Source organism: Elephantulus edwardii, unplaced genomic scaffold, assembly GCF_000299155.1.
Source record: "Elephantulus edwardii isolate Elephantulus edwardi_28Jun2011 unplaced genomic scaffold, EleEdw1.0 scaffold00215, whole genome shotgun sequence".
Taxonomy (NCBI): domain Eukaryota; kingdom Metazoa; phylum Chordata; class Mammalia; order Macroscelidea; family Macroscelididae; genus Elephantulus; species Elephantulus edwardii.
Window position 1 is genome coordinate 664,247 of NW_006399965.1, and position 8,783 is coordinate 673,029.

Below are 8,783 nucleotides of genomic sequence, written 5' to 3' on the forward strand. Positions count from 1 at the left end.
AATTAAAAAAAATTATGGGGACAGGATGCATCCCTGACACACTCCTTTCCTGACTTTGAATCATGCAGTATTTCCTTGCTCTGTTCTGAGGACTGCTTCTTGGTCCATGTATAGGTTTGATATAAGCACAATCAAGTGTTCTGAGATTCTCATTTTCCTCAAGGTTAGCCTCAATTTATTGTGATCCACACAGTCAAATGCCTTTGCATAGTCAATGAAACACAGATAAACATTCTTTTGGTATTCTCTGCTTTCTGCCAAGATCCATCTGACATAATGTCCCTAATGCCACAACCTCTTCTAAACCCAGCCTGTATTTCTGGTAGTTCTCTGGCAATGTACTGTTCAAGTCTTTTCTGTTTAACCTTCAGCAGGATTTTGCTAGTGTGTGATATTAGTGATATTGTTCGATAATTTCCACACTCTGTCAGGTCACCTTTTTTTGGAATGGGAATAAATATAGATCTCTTCCAGCCAAGTAGTTGTCCTGCAGGTTCCTTGGCACAACTTGGTGAGCACATGCAAGGCAGCATCTGTTTGCTGAAATACATCAATTGTTATTCCGTCAATTCCTGGGGCTTTATTTTTTGCCAAGTCCTTCAGAGCAGCCTGCACTTCCTCCTTCATCACCATTGCTTCTTGCTTATATGTTGTTTCTTGAAATTCTTCTGTGTCAGCCAATTCTTTTTGGTACAGTGACACTGTACCAAATACTCTGCTTTTATTGCTTCTTGAATCATTCAATATTCTCCCCATAGCATCCTTAAACATTGCAACCTCATGGCTTGAATTTATTCATTAGTTCTTTCAGCTTAAGAAATGCTGCGTGAGTTCAGCCCTTTTGATTTTCTGACTCCAGCTCCTTGCACATTTAATTATAATATTTTGCCTTGTCTTCCTGAGCAGCCCTTTGAAATCTTCTATTCAGCTCCTTAACTTCTTGATTTCTTCCCTTTGCTTTGGCCTCTTGATGCTCTAGTGCAATATTCAGAGTCTCTTCTGACATCAATTTTGGTCTTTTCTTCTTCTTCCTTCTTAGTTATGACTTTTTGCATTCTTCATGAGTGATGTTCTTGGTATCTTCCCACAGATCATCTGGTCTTCGTTCATTAGTGTTCAAGGCCTCAAACCTATTCCAGAGTTTGTTTTTAAATTACTGGGAGATAAATAGACTCAAGGTAAAATTTTTATTCCTGTGGGTATGACTTAACCTTCTTTAGTTTTAATTTGAACTTGCATATGAGCAGTTGGTGGTCTGTTCCACAGTCAGCATCTGGCCTAGTTTTTACTGCTGATATTGAACTTCTCCAACGGTTCCTTCCACAGATGTAATCAGTCTCATTCCTGTGCATCCCATCAGGTGAAATCCATGTGACTAGCCTGCATTTACGTTTCTTATAAAAGTTATTTGCTACAGAACTTCATAAGTTACTCTTCTTAATGTATCGGTTACTTCTTTGTCAAATTACAATAAATGTAGTATTTACCTTATAGTATTGTTAAGAAACTGATATAAACAAATATCCTAAAAAGCATGTGGAACTGACTTCGTACTTGACTAGAGATTCAATGGAGGGTCGCTAATATTATTTAATCAATTTATGTATAAAATATGGGTCAGTTTTACAATTAAGGCATGCAGGGTGCTGACCAAATCCTCATAGAGCGGTAATTAAAAGTAGAAAAACACAGTCACCGGTAAAAGGTGAAGATCTTATAAAGCCTGAAGGAAATTAGGATCAGCCCTAGTGATTCTAGTAATTGGTTGCATGTTGCACTGCTAAAGAAAAGTCAGCAGCTCATATATATTAGCCACTCTGTAGGAGCAAAATGGGCGTTGTCCTAGGGCCAGGGTGGTTCTGGGAGGCTGGGATGTGAAACTTGGTTTCACACACTTTGGGCACGTTGTTAGAAGGGACCAGCCCTTGACGAAGGACATAATGCTTGGAAAGGTCCGCAGATGAGAGGAAGATCCTTAACAAGATGGATTGACGTGGTGGCTGTGACATTCTGCTCAGGTATATCAAAGATGGTGAGGATGGCACAAGATAGGGCGAGGCTTAGATCCATTGTTCATGAGCTCTCTGTGGATCATAGTCATCCCAGGTGCACACACCAACAAGCACCTACCATCAAGATCTGCAGCCTCAGGAACCCATGGGGGGCCACCATCAGTCAGAAGCAGCTCAATGTTAGGGGAGTGTAAACCCCCGCTTAAGGAGCGTTTGGTATCACAGTGGATAACCTCCCTGCTGCTAACCAATAACTGATGGTTGAACTCTATCGACAGCTCAACAAGAGAAAGATGTGGCATTCTGCTTTTATAAAGATTCTTGCAGTCAAGCTCACTGCTGTTGAGTCCATTTCAACTTAGAGACCTTCCGTTAGGTTACTGCAATGGAAGGAGATTGCCTTTCTTTCTCCTAAGAAGCCAGAGATGGATTTAAAGCAGCAGAGATGTTCAGCCCTTGAGTTAGCACAACTCTCTATAGACTACACCCCCAGAACCCTATTCTTGTAAAGATTTCAGCCCAAGAAATCCTATGAGAGGGTCCTAGTCTGTCACATAGGATCTCTATGAACCAGAATTTACTTGAGAGCCCACCAATCCACTTCTAACCTTAGCATCACACCTTCTAATCCCAAATCACATCTGTTATCTGTTACCCTTGTGAAGTGCAAAGTTTCAGAACAAATGATGCGAAGTCAGCTTGGTTTTCAGTGTTACCTCCAATACAGTTCCCATTTTTCTTGTTCCTGCACTGTGATTAATTTCCCCTTCACCAGGGCTTCCTACTAACTCAGTTTGCACGCCAACACACTGTTTACAATTATGATGGTTTCAGCACATGCTCACCCAGCCCCTTTCAACCTAAGAAAGAAATATGTTTTCTTGAAAGGGGTTGTGAATTTTAATAGTGAGAAAAGTCCTTAATGAAACCACAGTGGAAACTTTTTCTTTAAGCAAATGAAACTACAGGATACCTTTTTAAAATGGTGAAGAAGAGCATAACGCTGAATCTGACAAGGTTATGTGAAATTTGCCTCGACATTCTCTAGAGGACAGCAGCAGATAAAGTGTGGGGAGAAAGTAGAACAAAATTAAAAAATGTAAAAAGGAGCAGTCTTGCTGGCTCATTAGAGACTAACTGGAGACTATGTCTCTTACTTAGTTATTGTTCAGACCTGGGTTAAAACCCACCGAAGTGGGTGGCGCAGCTTTCAGCCAAACCAGAGAGAGGACCATAATGTGACCGGCATCAGAGACAAACTCATCCCTCACAATAACCAACCATTTAAGGTTAAAAGCACAACCTTCACCCAAGGAGAAAGCCCTGACGAGAGGAAGGGGTAGAAAACAGAAGGATTGAGGCATTTGACTGTGAAGATCATAACAAACTATGGCTGACTCTGAGAAGAATGGGAATCCCAGAACACTTGATCGTTCTAATGCGAAACTTATACTTGGACCAGGAGGCAGTCGTCAGAACAGAGCAAGGGAACACTGCATGGTTCAAAATTGGGAAGGGCGTACGCCAGGGATGCATCCTATCTCCATACCTTTTCAACCTATATGCAGAACAGATTATCTGGGAGGCCGGGCTCCATGAGGAGAAATGTGGGGTCAGGATTGGCGGACGATTTATCAACAATCTGCGTTATGCGGATGACACAACTCTGCTTGCTGAAACTGAGGAGGACCTGAAGCGCCTGCTGCAGAGCATCAAGGACTGCAGCCTACAATATGGATTGAGGTTCAATGTCAAGAAGACAAAGATTCTCACCACTGGACCAATTGGCAGCATCAGGATGGATGGTGAAGAGATTGAGGTTGTACACAGCTTTAGTTTGCTCAGCTCCATAGTCAACAGTCTTGGCACCAGCAGCCAGGAAATTAAAAGGCACATTGCCATGGGAAAGTCTGCTGTTAGGGACCTCTCCAAAGTACTGAAGAGCAATGGTGTCTCTCTGGAGACTAAGGTGCGTCTGATACAGGCCATGGTCTTTGCAATCACTTGTCATGCATCAGAGAGTTGGACAATGACCAGGGAGGATAGAAAGAGAATTGATGCCTTTGAGCTGTGGTGCTGGAGAAGAGTATTGAGAAGACCATGGACTGCTAGGAAAACAAACAGATTTGTCCTGGAAAGGGTTAAACCAGGCGGCTCCTTGGAGGCAAGGATTCTGAGGCTCCGTCTAACATACTTTGGACATGTTGTGAGGAGAGACCGGTCCTTAGAGAGGGACATCATGCTTGGGAGGGTGGAGGGACGGAGCAGGAGAGGAAGGCCCTCTATGAGGTGGATTGATTCAGTGACTGGGATAATTGGGATGGGAGTGTCGGAGACAGTGCGATTGGCACAGGACAGAGCGGAGTTTAGGGCTGTTGTACATAGGGTCGCGATGAGTTGCAAGCAACTCGACGGCACATAACAACAACAGTGCTAAGCAACTGCACTGCAATCCTGAAGGCATGTAGTTCGAATCCACCAGCTGCTCTTTGGGAGAAGGAGGGACAATCTCCTTCTGTGTGATTACCTGCCTCTGCAAACCCACTGGAGGGTCAGCTGTGGGTCTGTTCCAACTCGATGGTATTCGACAACAGCCTACTCACAGAGCAGTGAGGAACTTCCAGTTACACTGTGGGCATTCTCACTGATGCTATAAAACAAATGATTGTTTTGTTGCATGAATGGAAGATACAGCTTTGTCAGCTTTCATGCAGATCTTAATTCAAATCTCCATTCTGCTTTTCTGTATAAAATAGAACAAATGTTATTGTTTATATGTTGTTAAGTCATCAGGTCAGAACTACCTCCTACCTGACTATGCCCCGGGTTTTCAGAGGCTGTAAATTGCACAGGAGAGAACTGCCCGTCTTTCTCCTGGAGCAGCTGGTGGATTAGTACTTCACGCCTGCAGGTTGACAGCACAGCTACTTATCTACCAGTCACCAGGGCATCCTAGTTTGTATTTATAGTTACTGAGACTAGGAGGCTTAACTGGTCAAACTTTGTTGAATTCAAATTCCTTGTTCCATGAGAGCTGGCCTGGCTACATTGTTTAAAATTGGCTCCCTGAGATTTGTTTCCTGCAATATTTTCTTCAAATCTCTGTTCAGCCAGCATATTATATAATTTATGTATATCTTTTGTTTATCTGCCTACTTCATTGATGGCAGGGAGTTTTGTCCTTTTTTTCTTTTTTAGTGCTGTATCCCTTGCTGCTTGGACAGTGCTCAGCCCAGTATAGAGAACTCCACAGCTGGCATTTGCATATAGATAGAATAACGAACTTACCTGTTAGGATTCCTGCATACCTGCATATCTGAATTCGCACAGGAAGGCTTTACATGAATGTGTCTATTTGGAATGAAACAAAGAAATCAAAAAGATTATTGGACTATGGAACGTTTGTCTTTCTGTAACCTGGCAGTTGTTTGAGGCAAGATTTGAAATAGAGGCTTGTTCTAATGGTCTTTATTACATGCTTGTCTAAGACTGTTATCCTTAAATGAGTTAAATAAATGCATCTTCAATGAACTCTTGGGAGTAACTAGCTCTTCAAAGTGTGAGCCTTTCTCCCACACTCAGACAGCACTGTGCCCTGTGTTGCTTAGTCGAAGGAGCTTACTTTCCTGAGAGTACAGTTGGAATGTTTGAAAACCAAATTAAGTATTATTAAGGGCTCAGTAACTTCATTACTTAAACTTGTTCTGTAATTAGCATTTCTTGTAAAGCAAACACTAGAATTCCTTGCATCTACATATTTTATTTACAAGGTCATGGTTTTGGCAGTTATCCAAGACACACCACTAGTTTAAACTCTACAGACTCAATTCTGTGCCAGGCTGGTGAGTGACACATGAGATGTAATCATTTTGGGAGAGTCCACTGGTATATGTAAAGGAAACCAAAACTAGTACTACTGCGTCACTTGTGACTCATGGCAAGTCTCTGTAGAATCTTACAGAATGCCTCATATTTCTCTCACAAAGCAGCTAGGGGTTTGACCTGCTAGTTTGGTTAGCAGGTAAAAACCATACTATGCCACCAAAGCTTGTCATGTAATGATTTTTTTATTGTCGTGTGCCATCAAGTGGGAACAGACTCATAACTGATCCTTCAGAAGATTTTCAGAGGAAGTAAATCACATAAGAGGAGATTGCCCGTTTTTCTACCACAGAGCAGCTGGTGGATTCAAACTGCAGGCCTTTGAGTTGACAGCACAGCTCCTTACCACTAGGCCGTTAGAACTGCCTCATATAAGGAACAGGAAATTATAAATGAAGAATGGGGGAGTTGTGAATCCCTGAAAGAGAGTGATCCTTCTCATTCACCTTTACATCTCAAAAAGCCCAGGCGCATTATAGTTACTCAGTACCTAACTGACTGGGTGATTAAATGAAAGCATGGATAAAGAAATGATAAAATGCAAGCATTGAGACTGTTAACAGCTTTAGTTCAGTTAACTCCACAATCAACACTATTGGTACCAGCAGCCAGGAAATCAAAAGATGAATTACATTGGACAAGTCTGCTGTCGGGGACCTTTCCAGAGTACTGAAGATCAGCGATGTCATTCTGGACACTAAGGTGCACCTGATCCAGGCCATAGTCTTAACAATTACTTACTATGCTTCAGAAAGCTATACAATGACTAGGGATGATAAAGGAGAATCCAAACCTTTGATCTGTGACGCTGGAGAAGAGTATTGAATATACTATGGAATGCCAGGAGGACAAACAGGTTAGTCCTAGAGAGGGTGAAACCTGGCTGTTCCTTGGAGGCAAGGATTCTGAGCTTTGTCTGACACACTTTGGACATACACAAAAGGAGGGGACAGTCCTTTGAGAGGTAATCATGCTTGAAAAGGTGGAGGGACAGCTTAAGAGAGGAAGACTCTCAGTGAGATAGATTGATTCAGTGACTGGGGAATGAGGGAAGGTGTCTCAGAGACAATAAAGTTCGCATAGGATAAAACAGACTTCAGGGCTATTGTACATAGTCACTAACAACAATAACAAAGCACTAAGCACATTTTTTAAAGTATAATGTTCAAATTCCATCAGAAAGACCCACTGATTTTAGGGAGGGGTCAGGAAAAGGAAGTTCTGAATGCTAGAAAGAGGAATTCCTAACATAAAGGAAAGCCAGACTTCTACACTTTTCAGTTATGGAGACCTGGTGGCACAAATGCTTAAAAGCTCAGCTTATATTAGTAAAGCGAGCAGTTCAAATCCAGGAAATGCTCCTAGAGAGGAAGACCTGATGGCGATCAAGTCTGGTTAAGATCACAGTCCAGAAAACCCTGTGGGTTGGTTCTACTCTGTCAGATGAGGTCAATGTAAGTCAGAACCAGCTGGACAATAGCTAATGCAATATACCTAATAGATAAAAGAAACTTACCCAGTTGAGGAATTTTATATGGGACTAGGTTTCAGATTAATTGACCTCATTTGAAACTCTTGTCTAGTTTCCTATAGAAATATCCTTGTCTCTAGGAAGCTCTCATGGCCTAGTGGCAGGAAGCTGCACTGCAATCCCAGAGGTGTGCAGTTCAAATCCACCAGATGCTCTGCTGGAGAAGGAAGAGCAATCTCCTCCTGTACCAGTCAGATCCGATTTGATGGTACACACACACAAAATAGTAAAATAAAGTAAAAAAAGAAATATCCTTGTCTCTAGGCTACATTAAAAGAGTAACAGTTGAGTGTATGATTTTAATTTGGGGAAAATATATCCACACTTACTGTTCCTTTTTATTAATATTAGAGCTTTAACAAATTCAAATGAAGGTCAACAGCCTTCCTATAATTATAACTTTATATAACTATGCATGTTTTATGTTGCTTTGATTTTGTGAAAAAGCTAACTTCAACTATGGATTAAATTATGTTGGAATACCAAGTATGAGTGAAGAAGGCCAGGTGATCTTTTGTTGAATTAAAAAACCCACCAAACCAAACCAACATGGCCATTGTCCATTTTGGCCTTAAAATTTCAGGAAGGGCGATTCAAATGGCTTAGAGTTGGCATGTTTCAGGACCAGAGCATATGAATAGAATAGCATCTATTGTAAGATGTTTTTCAGCTACCAATCATCAAGTCTCTTCAGCAGATCAGTCTTTGGTAAGGAAATTACTTCCACAAATTCTCCATCCCCAGGCTTTGGTTTGGGTCTCACATTTTCAGCATCACCTCTATTAGTTGTTATTGTCATGGCATGTACAGTACAATTTGACAAACCTGGATCCAGCTGGTGAGCATTCAACAACATCACCTCCGTAACCAGTTTTTTCTTCAAGCTCTCGAAGAGCAGCTGCTTCTGGGCTTTCTTCTTTATCTATGAGACTTGCAGGGAATTCTGTACGTTAGCCACCCATTGGTGAGTGGAACTGTTTCACCCGAACAATATGTTCATATTGAAGAGGTCTTTGCAGCACTGGAATAAATGCTGCACTATTGGCAGACTCTCCTTTCCTGTTGTGTGTTTCAGTTTCCCAAGTTCTTGTTTTACCTGTAGGATTCATGTAAGCTGCTTTTTCAAATTTGAGCCTTTTTCCTTCTGCAATTAACTTCTCTGAAATAAGAGTCTGGCTGTTTGAGAAGAGTCCATTTCTTCTGGGTTTTCCATTTTCACACTGGTTAGTTGTTTTAGTCTTCAGGTAAGAAGTTGATGTTACTCCAAGATGTCAAATAGTTTTAGGGATTTGGAAGAAGAAAAAGCAAGTCCAAAGCAACAATGTATGGAGATGTGGACATTACAATATAAAAATTTT

At 41.5% G+C, this 8,783-nt stretch overlaps 1 protein-coding gene and 1 pseudogene across 2 annotated transcripts in view; one reads left to right on the forward strand and one right to left on the reverse strand.

Moving 5' to 3' along the window:
• The window catches only part of VEPH1 (ventricular zone expressed PH domain-containing 1), a 432,395-nt gene that overhangs the window by 163,963 nt on the left and 259,649 nt on the right, over window positions 1-8,783 (forward strand). The gene's annotated exons all lie outside the window — the stretch shown is intronic.
• Window positions 7,997-8,766, reverse strand: LOC102875605 (annotated as a pseudogene).